General features: G+C 41.2%; 5 non-coding genes across 5 annotated transcripts; all 5 read right to left on the reverse strand.

The window, feature by feature from the left end:
• Positions 1-1,611: 1,611 nt before the first annotated feature.
• On the reverse strand, positions 1,612-1,684 carry TRNAF-GAA (transfer RNA phenylalanine (anticodon GAA)). Its single transcript has one exon. It is a non-coding gene; the product is annotated as a tRNA-Phe (tRNA).
• Positions 1,685-3,358: 1,674 nt separating this feature from the next.
• On the reverse strand, positions 3,359-3,431 carry TRNAF-GAA (transfer RNA phenylalanine (anticodon GAA)). The gene has a single exon. It is a non-coding gene; the product is annotated as a tRNA-Phe (tRNA).
• Positions 3,432-4,520: 1,089 nt separating this feature from the next.
• TRNAF-GAA (transfer RNA phenylalanine (anticodon GAA)) lies at positions 4,521-4,593 on the reverse strand. Its single transcript has one exon. It is a non-coding gene; the product is annotated as a tRNA-Phe (tRNA).
• A 6,814-nt stretch (positions 4,594-11,407) lies between these two features.
• TRNAF-GAA (transfer RNA phenylalanine (anticodon GAA)) lies at positions 11,408-11,480 on the reverse strand. The gene has a single exon. It is a non-coding gene; the product is annotated as a tRNA-Phe (tRNA).
• Positions 11,481-11,990: 510 nt separating this feature from the next.
• On the reverse strand, positions 11,991-12,063 carry TRNAF-GAA (transfer RNA phenylalanine (anticodon GAA)). The gene has a single exon. It is a non-coding gene; the product is annotated as a tRNA-Phe (tRNA).
• Positions 12,064-14,219: the final 2,156 nt, after the last annotated feature.

Genomic DNA, 14,219 nt, shown 5'->3' on the forward strand with positions numbered 1-14,219 from the left:
GGCGACTCATCTCTTCTCGGGTCTCTTGTTCGGACCACCTGCACCGGTGATCCCTTAGACTGGGAGAAGCGCTCGGGGATAGTAGACTGGGATTGGGACGGCTTCCTGTTGATCCGTTGAGTCTTGCCCGCATCCGAGCCACCCTTGCCCGCCATGTTGGCAATCACGGGATGGGGGGGGACACCGGGGGGCGAAAGAGTCCAGCGGGGTATTTTCAATGCACACAACAAGGATTTCAAGGTCCAGAATCAGGATCGGCCAGCAAGGCGATCGAAGCTCAGGTGCACCCCTCGGGCCGGAGAAGCACTGGCAGGGAGGAACTCCGTATGGACACCGCTACATTCCACCCTGGCACAAGCGGTGCGGGAGGAGCCTCCGGAATCGTCGACACAACTAAGGCTAGGAATGTCCAATTTTCAATCCGAAAGCGGGAGCCGCATCAGGCCCGGCTTAGCGACCGATTCCCACCATTGTGGGACAGGATGGAGAGCAGGATTAATTCGGAAGATCGGGAGGTCTTCGGAGCTCCGAGCTCACGCGGCCATCTTGGTTGGCAGCGAAGCTCCTCCCCCCAGGACCTGGATTTTTAACCTCATATAGTAGAGATATGTTTTAAGGAGTCCTGTATCATTCCGCAATTAACTGGTGCATTGGGCAAATTGCAGTTTTGGGATCCAGGTTAGGTAGTTGTTTTTTTTAACTCTGAATGGACTAGCACTATATTACCCAGATATATTTGGCATGAGTAGGTAAGCAATGTCATCTGACTACTGACATCTGTATTCAAGGGGAGGTGGAAGGTAATGCAGACAAGAGTTTACTTTACAAAAAAGCATGAAATGGGAAATATTCATTGTCAAACCTGAAGGTAAGAGAGGTGGAAGCAAGTTTAGAAGGAGGACATAAAGCAAAGTCTATGTTAAATTGATTGTGTTGTAGATCAGTTGGAAAAAATTTGATGAATAGAGAAAAAGTACTACAGCTGATTCCAAGACCTATTTTGTTAGAAGCAAGGAACCTCTCAACTGTGCCGAAACCTGGGATTGGACCAGGGACCTTTAGATCTTCAGTCTAACGCTCTCCCAACTGAGCTATTTCGGCCTGCTTATAGCTGTGGTCTTCATACTTTAATTTAAACCATTTAACAAAATAGATGCAGGACCTGGATTTGTAACCTCATATGGTAGAGATATGTTTTAAGGAGTCCTGTATCATTCCGCAATTAACTGGTACAATGGGTAAATAGCATTTTTTGGATCCAGGTTAGGTAGTTGTTTTTTTAACTCTGAATGGACTAGCACTATATTACCCAGATATATTTGGCATGAGTAGGTAAGCAATGTCATCTGACTACTGACATCTGTGTTCAAGTGGAAGTGGAAGGTAATGCAGACAAGAGTTTACTTTACAAAAAAGCATGAAATGGGAAATATTCATTGTCAAACCTGAAGGTAAGAGAGGTGGAAGCAAGTTTAGAAGGAGGACATAAAGCAAAGTCTATGTTAAATTGATTGTGTTGTAGATCAGTTGGAAAAAATTTGATGAATAGAGAAAAAGTACTACAGCTGATTCCAAGACCTATTTTGTTAGAAGCAAGGAACCTCTCAACTGTGCCGAAACCCGGGATTGAACCAGGGACCTTTAGATCTTCAGTCTAACGCTCTCCCAACTGAGCTATTTCGGCCGTCTGAGCGCTGGGGTCTTCATACTTTAATTTGAACCATTTAACAAAATAGATGCAGGACCTGGATTTTTAACCTCATATGGTAGAGATATGTTTTAAGGAGTCCTGTATCATTCCCCAGTTAACTGGTGCAATGGGTAAATAGCATTTTTGGGATCCAGGTTAGGTAGTTGTTTTTTTAACTCTGAATGGACTAGCACTATATTACCTAGATATATTTGGCATGAGTAGTTAAGCAATGTCATCTGACTACTGACATCTGTGTTCAAGGGGAAGTGGAATGTGATGCAGACAAGAGTTTACTTTACAAAAAAGGACGAAATGGGAAACATTCATTGTGAAACCTGAAGGCAAGATAGGTGGAAGAAAGTTTAAAAGGAGGACAGAAAGCAAAGTCTATGTTGAATTGATCATTTTGTAGATCAGTTGATAAAAATGTTGATAGAGAAAAAAGCACTACAGCTGATTCCTAGACCTATTTTGTTAGAAGCAAGGAACTTTTCAACTGTGCCGAAACCCGGGATTGAACCAGGGACCTTTAGATCTTCAGTCTAACGCTCTCCCAACTGAGCTATTGCGGCCTGCTTATAGCTGTGGTCTTCATACTTTATTTTAAATCATTTAACAAAATAGATGCAGGACCTGGATTTTTAACCTCATATGTTAGAGATATGTTTTAAGGAGTCCTGTATCATTCCGCAATTAACTGGTGCAATGGGCAAATAGCATTTTTGGGATCCAGGTTAGGTAGTTGTTTTTTTAACTCTGAATGGACTAGCACTATATTACCCAGATATATTTGGCATGAGTAGGTAAGCAATGTCATCTGACTACTGACATCTGTGTTCAAGGGGAAGTGGAAGGTAATGCAGACAAGAGTTTACTTTACAAAAAAGCATGAAATGGGAAATATTCATTGTCAAACCTGAAGGTAAGAGAGGTGGAAGCAAGTTTAGAAGGAGGACATAAAGCAAAGTCTATGTTAAATTGATTGTGTTGTAGATCAGTTGGAAACAATTTGATGAATAGAGAAAAAGTACTACAGCTGATTCCAAGACCTATTTTGTTAGAAGCAAGGAACCTCTCAACTGTGCCGAAACCCGGGATTGAACCAGGGACCTTTAGATCTTCAGTCTAACACTCTCCCAACTGAGCTATTTCGGCCTGCTTACAGCTGTGGTCTTCATACTTTAATTTAAACCATTTAACAAAATAGATGCAGGACCTGGATTTTTAACCTCATATGGTAGAGATATGTTTTAAGGAGTCTTGTATCATTCCGCAATTAACTGGTGCAATGGGTAAATAGCATTTTTTGGATCCAGGTTAGGTAGTTGTTTTTTTAACTCTGAATGGACTAGCACTATATTACCCTGATATATTTGTCATGAGTAGGCAAGCAATGTCATCTAACTACTGACATCTGTGTTCAAGGGGAAGTGGAAGGTAATGCAGACAAGAGTTTACTTTACAAAAAAGCATGAAATGGGAAATATTCATTGTCAAACCTGAAGGTAAGAGAGGTGGAAGCAAGTTTAGAAGGAGGACATAAAGCAAAGTCTATGTTAAATTGATTGTGTTGTAGATCAGTTGGAAAAAATTTGATGAATAGAGAAAAAGTACTATAGCTGATTCCAAGACCTATTTTGTTGGAAGCAAGGAACCTCTCAACTGTGCCGAAACCCGGGATTGAACCAGGGACCTTTAGATCTTCAGTCTAACGCTCTCCCAACTGAGCTATTTCGGCCTGCTTATAGCTGTGGTCTTCATACTTTAATTTAAACCATTTAACAAAATAGATGCAGGACCTGGATTTTTAACCTCATATGGTAGAGATATGTTTTAAGGAGTCCTGTATCATTCCGCAATTAACTGGTACAATGGGTAAATAGCATTTTTTGGATCCAGGTTAGGTAGTTGTTTTTTTAACTCTGAATGGACTAGCACTATATTACCCAGATATATTTGGCATGAGTAGGTAAGCAATGTCGTCTGACTACTGACATCTGTGTTCAAGGGGAAGTGGAATGTGATGCACACAAGAGTTTACTTTACAAAAAAGGACGAAATGGAAAACATTCATAGTCAAACCTGAAGGCAAGATAGGTGGAAGAAAGTTTAAAAGGAGGACAGAAAGCAAAGTCTATGTTGAATTGATCATTTTGTAGATCAGTTGACAAAAATGTTAATAGAGAAAAAGTACTACAGCTGATTCCAAGACCTATTTTGTTAGAAGCAAGGAACCTCTCAACTGTGCCGAAACCCGGGAATGAACCAGGGACCTTTAGATCTTCAGTCTAACGCTCTCCCAACTGAGCTATTTCGGCCTTCTGATAGCTGGGGTCTTCATACTTTAATTTAAACCATTTAACAAAATAGATGCAGGACCTGGATTTTTAACCTCATATGGTGAGATATGTTTTAAGGAGTCCTACATCATTCCGCAATTAACTGGTGCAATGGGTAAATAGCATTTTTGGGATCCAGGTTAGGTAGTTGTTTTTTTAACTCTGAATGGACTAGCACTATATTACCCAGATATATTTGGCATGAGTAGGTAAGCAATGTCATCTGACTACTGACATCTGTGTTCAAGGGGAAGTGGAAGGTAATGCAGACAAGAGTTTACTTTACAAAAAAGCATGAAATGGGAAATATTCATTGTCAAACCTGAAGGTAAGAGAGGTGGAAGCAAGTTTAGAAGGAGGATATAAAGCAAAGTCTATGTTAAATTGATTGTGTTGTAGATCAGTTGGAAAAAATTTGATGAATAGAGAAAAAGTACTACAGCTGATTCCAAGACCTATTTTGTTAGAAGCAAGGAACCTCTCAACTGTGCCGAAACCCGGGATTGAACCAGGGACCTTTAGATCTTCAGTCTAACGCTCTCCCAACTGAGCTATTTCGGCCTTCTGATAGCTGTGGTCTTCATACTTTAATTTGAACCATTTAACAAAATAGATGCAGGACCTGGATTTTTAACCTCATATGGTAGAGATATGTTTTAAGGAGTCCTGTATCATTCCCCAGTTAACTGGTGCAATGGGTAAATAGCATTTTTGGGATCCAGGTTAGGTAGTTGTTTTTTTAACTCTGAATGGACTAGCACTATATTACCTAGATATATTTGGCATGAGTAGGTAAGCAATGTCATCTGACTACTGACATCTGTTCAAGGGGAAGTGAAATGTGATGCAGACAAGAGTTTACTTTACAAAAAAGGACGAAATGGGAAACATTCATTGTCAAACCTGAAGGCAAGATAGATGGAAGAAAGTTTAAAAAGAGGACAGAAAGCAAAGTCTATGTTGAATTGATCATTTTGTAGATCAGTTGATAAAAATGTTGATAGAGAAAAAAGTACTACAGCTTATTCCAAGACCTATTTTGTTAGAAGCAAGGAACCTCTCAACTGTGCCGAAACCCGGGATTGAACCAGGGACCTTTAGATCTTCAGTCTAACGCTCTCCCAACTGAGCTATTGCGGCCTGCTTATAGCTGTGGTCTTCATACTTTAATTTAAACCATTTAACAAAATAGATGCAGGACCTGGATTTTTAACCTCATATGGTAGAGATATGTTTTAAGGAGTCCTGTATCATTCCGCAATTAACTGGTGCAATGGGTAAATAGCATTTTTGGGATCCAGGTTAGGTAGTTGTTTTTTTAACTCTGAATGGACTAGCACTATATTACCCAGATATATTTGACATGAGTAGGTAAGCAATGTCATCTGACTACTGACATCTTTGTTCAAGGGGAAGTGGAAGGTAATGCAGACAAGAGTTTACTTTACAAAAAAGCATGAAATGGGAAATATTCATTGTCAAACCTGAAGGTAAGAGAGGTGTAAGCAAGTATAGAAGGAGGATATAAAGCAAAGTCTATGTTAAATTGATTGTGTTGTAGATCAGTTGGAAAAAATTTGATGAATAGAGAAAAAGTACTACAGCTTATTCCAAGACCTATTTTGTTAGAAGCAAGGAACCTCTCAACTGTGCCGAAACCCGGGATTGAACCAGGGACCTTTGGATCTTCAGTCTAACGCTCTCCCAACTGAGCTATTGTGGCCTGCTTATAGCTGTTGTCTTCATACTTTAATTTAAACCATTTAACAAAATAGATGCAGGACCTGGATTTTTAACCTCATATGGTAGAGATATGTTTTAAGGAGTCTTGTATCATTCCGCAATTAACTGGTGCAATGGGTAAATAGCATTTTTTGGATCCAGGTTAGGTAGTTGTTTTTTTAACTCTGAATGGACTAGCACTATATTACCCTGATATATTTGTCATGAGTAGGCAAGCAATGTCATCTGACTACTGACATCTGTGTTCAAGGGGAAGTGGAAGGTAATGCAGACAAGAGTTTACTTTACAAAAAAGCATGAAATGGGAAATATTCATTGTCAAACCTGAAGTTAAGAGAGGTGGAAGCAAGTTTAGAAGGAGGACATAAAGCAAAGTCTATGTTAAATTGATTGTGTTGTAGATCAGTTGGAAAAAATTTGATGAATAGAGAAAAAGTACTACAGCTGATTCCAAGACCTATTTTGTTAGAAGCAAGGAACCTCTCAACTGTGCCGAAACCCGGGATTGAACCAGGGACCTTTAGATCTTCAGTCTAACGCTCTCCCAACTGAGCTATTTCAGCATTCTGATAGCTGGGGTCTTCATACTTTAATTTGAACCATTTAACAAAATAGCTGCAGGACCTGGATTTTTAACCTCATATGGTAGAGATATGTTTTAAGGAGTCCTGTATCATTCCCCAGTTAACTGGTGCAATGGGTAAATAGCATTTTTGGGATCCAGGTTAGGTAGTTGTTTTTTTAACTCTGAATGGACTAGCACTATATTACCTAGATATATTTGGCATGAGTAGGTAAGCAATGTCATCTGACTACTGACATCTGTGTTCAAGGGGAAGTGGAATGTGATGCAGACAAGAGTTTACTTTACAAAAAAGGACGAAGTGGGAAACATTCATTGTCAAACCTGAAGGCAAGATAGGTGGAAGAAAGTTTAAAAGGAGGACAGAAAGCAAAGTCTATGTTGAATTGATCATTTTGTAGATCAGTTGATAAAAATGTTGATAGAGAAAAAAGTACTACAGCTGATTCCAAGACCTATTTCGTTAGAAGCAAGGAACCTCTCAACTGTGCCGAAACCCGGGATGGAACCAGGGACCTTTAGATCTTCAGTCTAACGCTCTCCCAACTGAGCTATTGCGGCCTGCTTATAGATGTGGTCTTCATACTTTAATTTAAACCATTTAACAAAATAGATGCAGGACCTGAATTTTTAACCTCATATGGTAGAGATATGTTTTAAGGAGTCCTGTATCATTCCGCAATTAACTGGTGCAATGGGCAAATAGCAGTTTTGGGATCCAGGTTAGGTAGTTGTTTTTTTAACTCTGAATGGAGTAGCACTATATTACCCAGATATATTTGGCATGAGTAGGTAAGCAATGTCATCTGACTACTGACATCTGTATTCAAGGGGAGGTGGAAGGTAATGCAGACAAGAGTTTACTTTACAAAAAAGCATGAAATGGGAAATATTCATTGTCAAACCTGAAGGTAAGAGAGGTGGAAGCAAGTTTAGAAGGAGGACATAAAGCAAAGTCTATGTTAAATTGATTGTGTTGTAGATCAGTTGGAAAAAATTTGATGAATAGAGAAAAAGTACTACAGCTGATTCCAAGACCTATTTTGTTAGAAGCAAGGAACCTCTCAACTGTGCCGAAACCCGGGATTGAACCAGGGACCTTTAGATCTTCAGTCTAACGCTCTCCCAACTGAGCTATAGATGGCAGACAAAGTGCATTCTCCCCCTGCCACACTGCATGCTTTACAAGGTCCCAACCCCACATCAAACTCGGGAGTCGTACTTGATTTTCTGCAGTGTGCTGCTTGTTTATTAAAGTTTAAGTTCTCTGGTCAATTACCTCATTGACCCACCAATCTCTTTATTTATTCGTACATATTCAAATACAGTATTTAGGAATAAACTTATAATACAATATATACATTCACCGCCCATTCCACTGGGCCTTTTATTTGACTTCAGGGTTGCGCCAGCAGGCCACAATCCAGATCACCTGCCCCATACGTTAACCCCCTTCTGGTCAACAGAGCCGCAGGTGAGGAAAGCGCCCACTTGGGCAACCAGCGGCCTCTGGGGTAGGGCTGAAAAGCCAAGGCCACCAGCAGGTCGGCCCCAACTCTCCCGCCAGCCCAGAGTCCATACTGATTTAGCAAACCTGTTCAGAGTTAACTGTCTCTAGACAAGAAGTTCCCGTGGTATTCTTGTCCGGAACCCCGCTACTGCCCTAATGGAATCCTTATTAATAGGGATGGGTGGGTGGGTGTCTTCTCTTGGAGACGTCCGACTCCTGGATGATCAGCGGACAAAGAGGGGGCCTCTAGGCTGGTCGCGGGCTTTTAAGCCTCGCGCCCTACTAACACTTCCGGGGCGTACCTCGTCCTTTGTTCCCATTGGTCCTGACGCGACGCTCACTTCCGGGTCACGCAACCCGGAAGTGACCCGGCTCCGGGTCGGCCCTTTGGCTGCCACTAACGACGCCATTCCCCGATGGGGGTTGGCGCCTTCCATAGATGGCAGACAAAGTGCATTCTCCCCCCGCCACACTGCATGCTTTACAAGGTCCCAACCCCACATCAAACTCGGGAGTCGTACTTGATTTTCTGCAGTGTGCTGCTTGTTTATTAAAGTTTAAGTTCTCTGGTCAATTACCTCATTGACCCACCAATCTCTTTATTTATTCGTACATATTCAAATACAGTATTTAGGAATAAACTTGCACTTATAATACAATATATACATTCACCGCCCATTCCACTGGGCCTTTTATTTGACTTCAGGGTTGCGCCAGCAGGCCACAATCCAGATCACCTGCCCCATACGTTAACCCCCTTCTGGTCAACAGAGCCGCAGGTGAGGAAAGCGCCCACTTGGGCAACCAGCGGCCTCTGGGGTAGGGCTGAAAAGCCAAGGCCACCAGCAGGTCGGCCCCAACTCTCCCGCCAGCCCAGAGTCCATACTGATTTAGCAAACCTGTTCAGAGTTAACTGTCTCTAGACAAGAAGTTCCCGTGGTATTCTTGTCCGAAACCCCGCCACAGGACGAGGAGCTTACTGGCGGACTCGACCTCCCCCCCCTGCGCTCAAGAGCTTCGGAGACGGCTCCTAGGACTGTTTCTATGAATATCTCCATACCCGCCTCCGACAAGTGGACTCCGTCCTTTGCATATAACTCCGGCCTTTCTGCCTGAATTAATTTATGGCGAATCGCTTTAATACTCGATTGTTTCAGGATTTCCGCCACCGATTGGTTCAGCCTTTTGACAGATCTGTTTATTGCCTTCATGGGTGCGCCCCGAGCCCACACGAGTCTCGGGATGACTTCCGACCACAGTACTATAGCTTCTGGGAAAATGTTTTTGATGGCTGCTAGGGTAGAAAACAGGGATTCCTTCACTTCTCTCCTCCCGCCTGGAATCATGTCGTTGCCTCCGCAGTGCAACACGAATACGTCTGGCGAAGGCATGCCTTTTGCCAGAGCCGCTTTTACATCCCTCGGGACGTCCGCTAGGCGCTGCCCGCCTATTCCCACCCAATGATGGTCACAACCTCGCATCATGGTCACCCTGTCCCTGAGTGTCTTTTCGAAGTGCGCCCCGGCCCTGCGAATGAAGGAGTGGCCGCACCAACAGATTTGGGTTCTCTTAGGGGAGGTACCTAAAGTAAATATGAAGAGTAAATGTGAAGAGATACAGGCAGTCGATTCTCACAAAAAGGAACACAAGCGAAAGATACGTCAGACTAATTGCGGGCGGATATAACGTTCGTAACAAGATGATTTCCAGCGACCCAACCTTTTGATTACTTGTTCGGGTAGGCCTAGGCCAGCAGCCGTTGTCGCTGCTCCAATTCTAAACGAATGTGATGTAAATTCGGCCGGATCCACTCCGATCCGTGCCAAGGCCATTTTTACCACCCGAGTGAACTGGAACCTGGTAAGGGGTAACCCATTCTCATGAATCAAGAGTCTATCATCAGTTCCTTGGGGCCTAACTTGGAGAAATACCTTCAGCAAATTGACCGGACAGAAGGGCTCACCCTCTACTCTACCCAGTTGTAACCAGGTACCTCTACCCAGCGGATCCGTTTTCGATCTCCGCACCCTTTTTTTAACCGTTTTTTTAACTCTGAATGGACTAGCACTATATTACCCAGATATATTTGGCATGAGTAGGTAAGCAATGTCATCTGACTACTGACATCTGTGTTCAAGGGGAAGTGGAATGTGATGCAGACAAGAGTTTACTTTACAAAAAAGGACGAAATGGAAAACATTCATAGTCAAACCGGAAGGCAAGATAGGTGGAAGAAAGTTTAAAAGGAGGACAGAAAGCAAAGTCTATGTTGAATTGATCATTTTGTAGATCAGTTGACAAAAATGTTAATAGAGAAAACGTACTACAGCTGATTCCAAGACCTATTTTGTTAGAAGCAAGGAACCTCTCAACTGTGCCGAAACCCGGGATTTAACCAGGGACCTTTAGATCTTCAGTCTAACGCTCTCCCAACTGAGCTATTTCGGCCTTCTGATAGCTGGGGTCTTCATACTTTAATTTGAACCATTTAACAAAATAGATGCAGGACCTGGATTTTTAACCTCATATGGTAGAGATATGTTTTAAGGAGTCCTGTATCATTCCCCAGTTAACTGGTGCAATGGGTAAATAGCATTTTTGGGATCCAGGTTAGGTAGTTGTTTTTTTAACTCTGAATGGACTAGCACTATATTACCTAGATATATTTGGCATGAGTAGGTAAGCAATGTCATCTGACTACTGACATCTGTGTTCAAGGGGAAGTGGAATGTGATGCAGACAAGAGTTTACTTTACAAAAAAGGACGAAATGGGAAACATTCATTGTCAAACCTGAAGGCAAGATAGGTGGAAGAAAGTTTAAAAGGAGGACAGAAAGCAAAGTCTATGTTGAATTGATCATTTTGTAGATCAGTTGATAAAAATGTTGATAGAGAAAAAAGTACTACAGCTGATTCCAAGACCTATTTTGTTAGAAGCAAGGAACCTCTCAACTGTGCCGAAACCCGGGATGGAACCAAGGACCTTTGGATCTTCAGTCTAACGCTCTCCCAACTGAGCTATTGCGGCCTGCTTATAGCTGTGGTCTTCATACTTTAATTTAAACCATTTAACAAAATAGATTCAGGACCTGGATTTTTAACCTCATATGGTAGAGATATGTTTTAAGGAGTCCTGTATCATTCCGCAATTAACTGGTGCAATGGGCAAATAGCAGTTTTGGGATCCAGGTTAGGTAGTTGTTTTTTTAACTCTGAATGGACTAGCACTATATTACCCAGATATATTTGGCATGAGTAGGTAAGCAATGTCATCTGACTACTGACATCTGTATTCAAGGGGAGGTGGAAGGTAATGCAGACAAGAGTTTACTTTACAAAAAAGCATGAAATGGGAAATATTCATTGTCAAACCTGAAGGTAAGAGAGGTGGAAGCAAGTTTAGAAGGAGGACATAAAGCAAAGTCTATGTTAAATTGATTGTGTTGTAGATCAGTTGGAAAAAATTTGATGAATAGAGAAAAAGTACTACAGCTGATTCCAAGACCTATTTTGTTAGAAGCAAGGAACCTCTCAACTGTGCCGAAACCCGGGATTGAACCAGGGACCTTTAGATCTTCAGTCTAACGCTCTCCCAACTGAGCTATTTCGGCCTTCTTATAGCTGTGGTCTTCATACTTTAATTTAAACCATTTAACAAAATAGATGCAGGACCTGGATTTTTAACCTCATATGGTAGAGATATGTTTTAAGGAGTCCTGTATCATTCCGCAATTAACTGGTACAATGGGTAAATAGCATTTTTTGGATCCAGGTTAGGTAGTTGTTTTTTTAACTCTGAATGGACTAGCACTATATTACCCAGATATATTTGGCATGAGTAGGTAAGCAATGTCATCTGACTACTGACATCTGTGTTCAAGGGGAAGTGGAAGGTAATGCAGACAAGAGTTTACTTTACAAAAAAGCATGAAATGGGAAACATTCATAGTAAAACCTGAAGGTAAGAGAGGTGGAAGCAAGTTTAGAAGGAGGACATAAAGCAAAGTCTATGTTAAATTGATTGTGTTGTAGATAAGTTGGAAAAAATTTGATGAATAGAGAAAAAGTACTACAGCTGATTCCAAGACCTATTTTGTTAGAAGCAAGGAACCTCTCAACTGTGCCGAAACCCGGGATTGAACCAGGGACCTTTAGATCTTCAGTCTAACGCTCTCCCAACTGAGCTATTTCGGCCTTCTGATAGTTGGCGTCTTCATACTTTAATTTGAACCATTTAACAAAATAGATGCAGGACCTGGATTTTTAACCTCATATGGTAGAGATATGTTTTAAGGAGTCCTGTATCATTCCCAATTAACTGGTGCAATGGGTAAATAGCATTTTTGGGATCCAGGTTAGGTAGTTGTTTTTTTAACTCTGAATGGACTAGCACTATATTACCTAGATATATTTGGCATGAGTAGTTAAGCAATGTCATCTGACTACTGACATCTGTGTTCAAGGGGAAGTGGAATGTGATGCAGACAAGAGTTTACTTTACAAAAAAGGACGAAATGGGAAACATTCATTGTGAAACCTGAAGGCAAGATAGGTGGAAGAAAGTTTAAAAGGAGGACAGAAAGCAAAGTCTATGTTGAATTGATCATTTTGTAGATCAGTTGATAAAAATGTTGATAGAGAAAAAAGTACTACAGCTGATTCCAAGACCTATTTTGTTAGAAGCAAGGAACCTCTCAACTGTGCCGAAACCCAGGATTGAACCAGGGACCTTTAGATCTTCAGTCTTACGCTCTCCCAATTGAGCTATTGCGGCCTGCTTATAGCTGTGGTCTTCATACTTTAATTTAAATCATTTAACAAAATAGATGCAGGACCTGGATTCTTAACCTCATATGGTAGAGATATGTTTTAAGGAGTCCTGTATCATTCCGCAATTAACTGGTGCAATGGGCAAATAGCATTTTTGGGATCCAGGTTAGGTAGTTGTTTTTTTAACTCTGAATGGACTAGCACTATATTACCCAGATATATTTGGCATGAGTAGGTAAGCAATGTCATCTGACTACTGACATCTGTGTTCAAGGGGAAGTGGAAGGTAATGCAGACAAGAGTTTACTTTACAAAAAAGCATGAAATGGGAAATATTCATTGTCAAACCTGAAGGTAAGAGAGGTGGAAGCAAGTTTAGAAGGAGGACATAAAGCAAAGTCTATGTTAAATTGATTGTGTTGTAGATCAGTTGGAAAAAAATTGATGAATAGAGAAAAAGTACTACAGCTGATTCCAAGACCTATTTTGTTAGAAGCAAGGAACCTCTCAACTGTGCCGAAACCCGGGATTGAACCAGGGACCTTTAGATCTTCAGTCTAACGCTCTCCCAACTGAGCTACTTCAGCATTCTGATAGCTGGGGTCTTCATACTTTAATTTGAACCATTTAACAAAATAGATGCAGTACCTGGATTTTTAACCTCATATGGTAGAGATATGTTTTAAGGAGTCCTGTATCATTCCCCAGTTAACTGGTGCAATGGGTAAATAGCATTTTTGGGATCCAGGTTAGGTAGTTGTTTTTTTAACTCTGAATGGACTAGCACTATATTACCTAGATATATTTGGCATGAGTAGGTAAGCAATGTCATCTGACTACTGACATCTGTGTTCAAGGGGAAGTGGAATGTGATGCAGACAAGAGTTTACTTTACAAAAAAGGACGAAATGGGAAACATTCATTGTCAAACCTGAAGGCAAGATAGGTGGAAGAAAGTTTAAAAGGAGGACAGAAAGCAAAGTCTATGTTGAATTGATCATTTTGTAGATCAGTTGATAAAAATGTTGATAGAGAAAAAAGTACTACAGCTGATTCCAAGACCTATTTTGTTAGAAGCAAGGAACCTCTCAACTGTGCCGAAACCCGGGATGGAACCAAGGACCTTTAGATCTTCAGTCTAACGCTCTCCCAACTGAGCTATTGCGGCCTGCTTATAGCTGTGGTCTTCATACTTTAATTTAAACCATTTAACAAAATAGATTCAGGACCTGGATTTTTAACCTCATATGGTAGAGATATGTTTTAAGGAGTCCTGTATCATTCCGCAATTAACTGGTGCAATGGGCAAATAGCAGTTTTGGGATCCAGGTTAGGTAGTTGTTTTTTTAACTCTGAATGGACTAGCACTATATTACCCAGATATATTTGGCATGAGTAGGTAAGCAATGTCATCTGACTACTGACATCTGTATTCAAGGGGAGGTGGAAGGTAATGCAGACAAGAGTTTACTTTACAAAAAAGCATGAAATGGGAAATATTCATTGTCAAACCTGAAGGTAAGAGAGGTGGAAGCAAGTTTAGAAGGAGGACATAAAGCAAAGTCTATGTTAAATTGATT

This window comes from Lissotriton vulgaris, chromosome 8 (assembly GCF_964263255.1).
Source record: "Lissotriton vulgaris chromosome 8, aLisVul1.2, whole genome shotgun sequence".
Lineage (NCBI taxonomy): Eukaryota > Metazoa > Chordata > Amphibia > Caudata > Salamandridae > Lissotriton > Lissotriton vulgaris.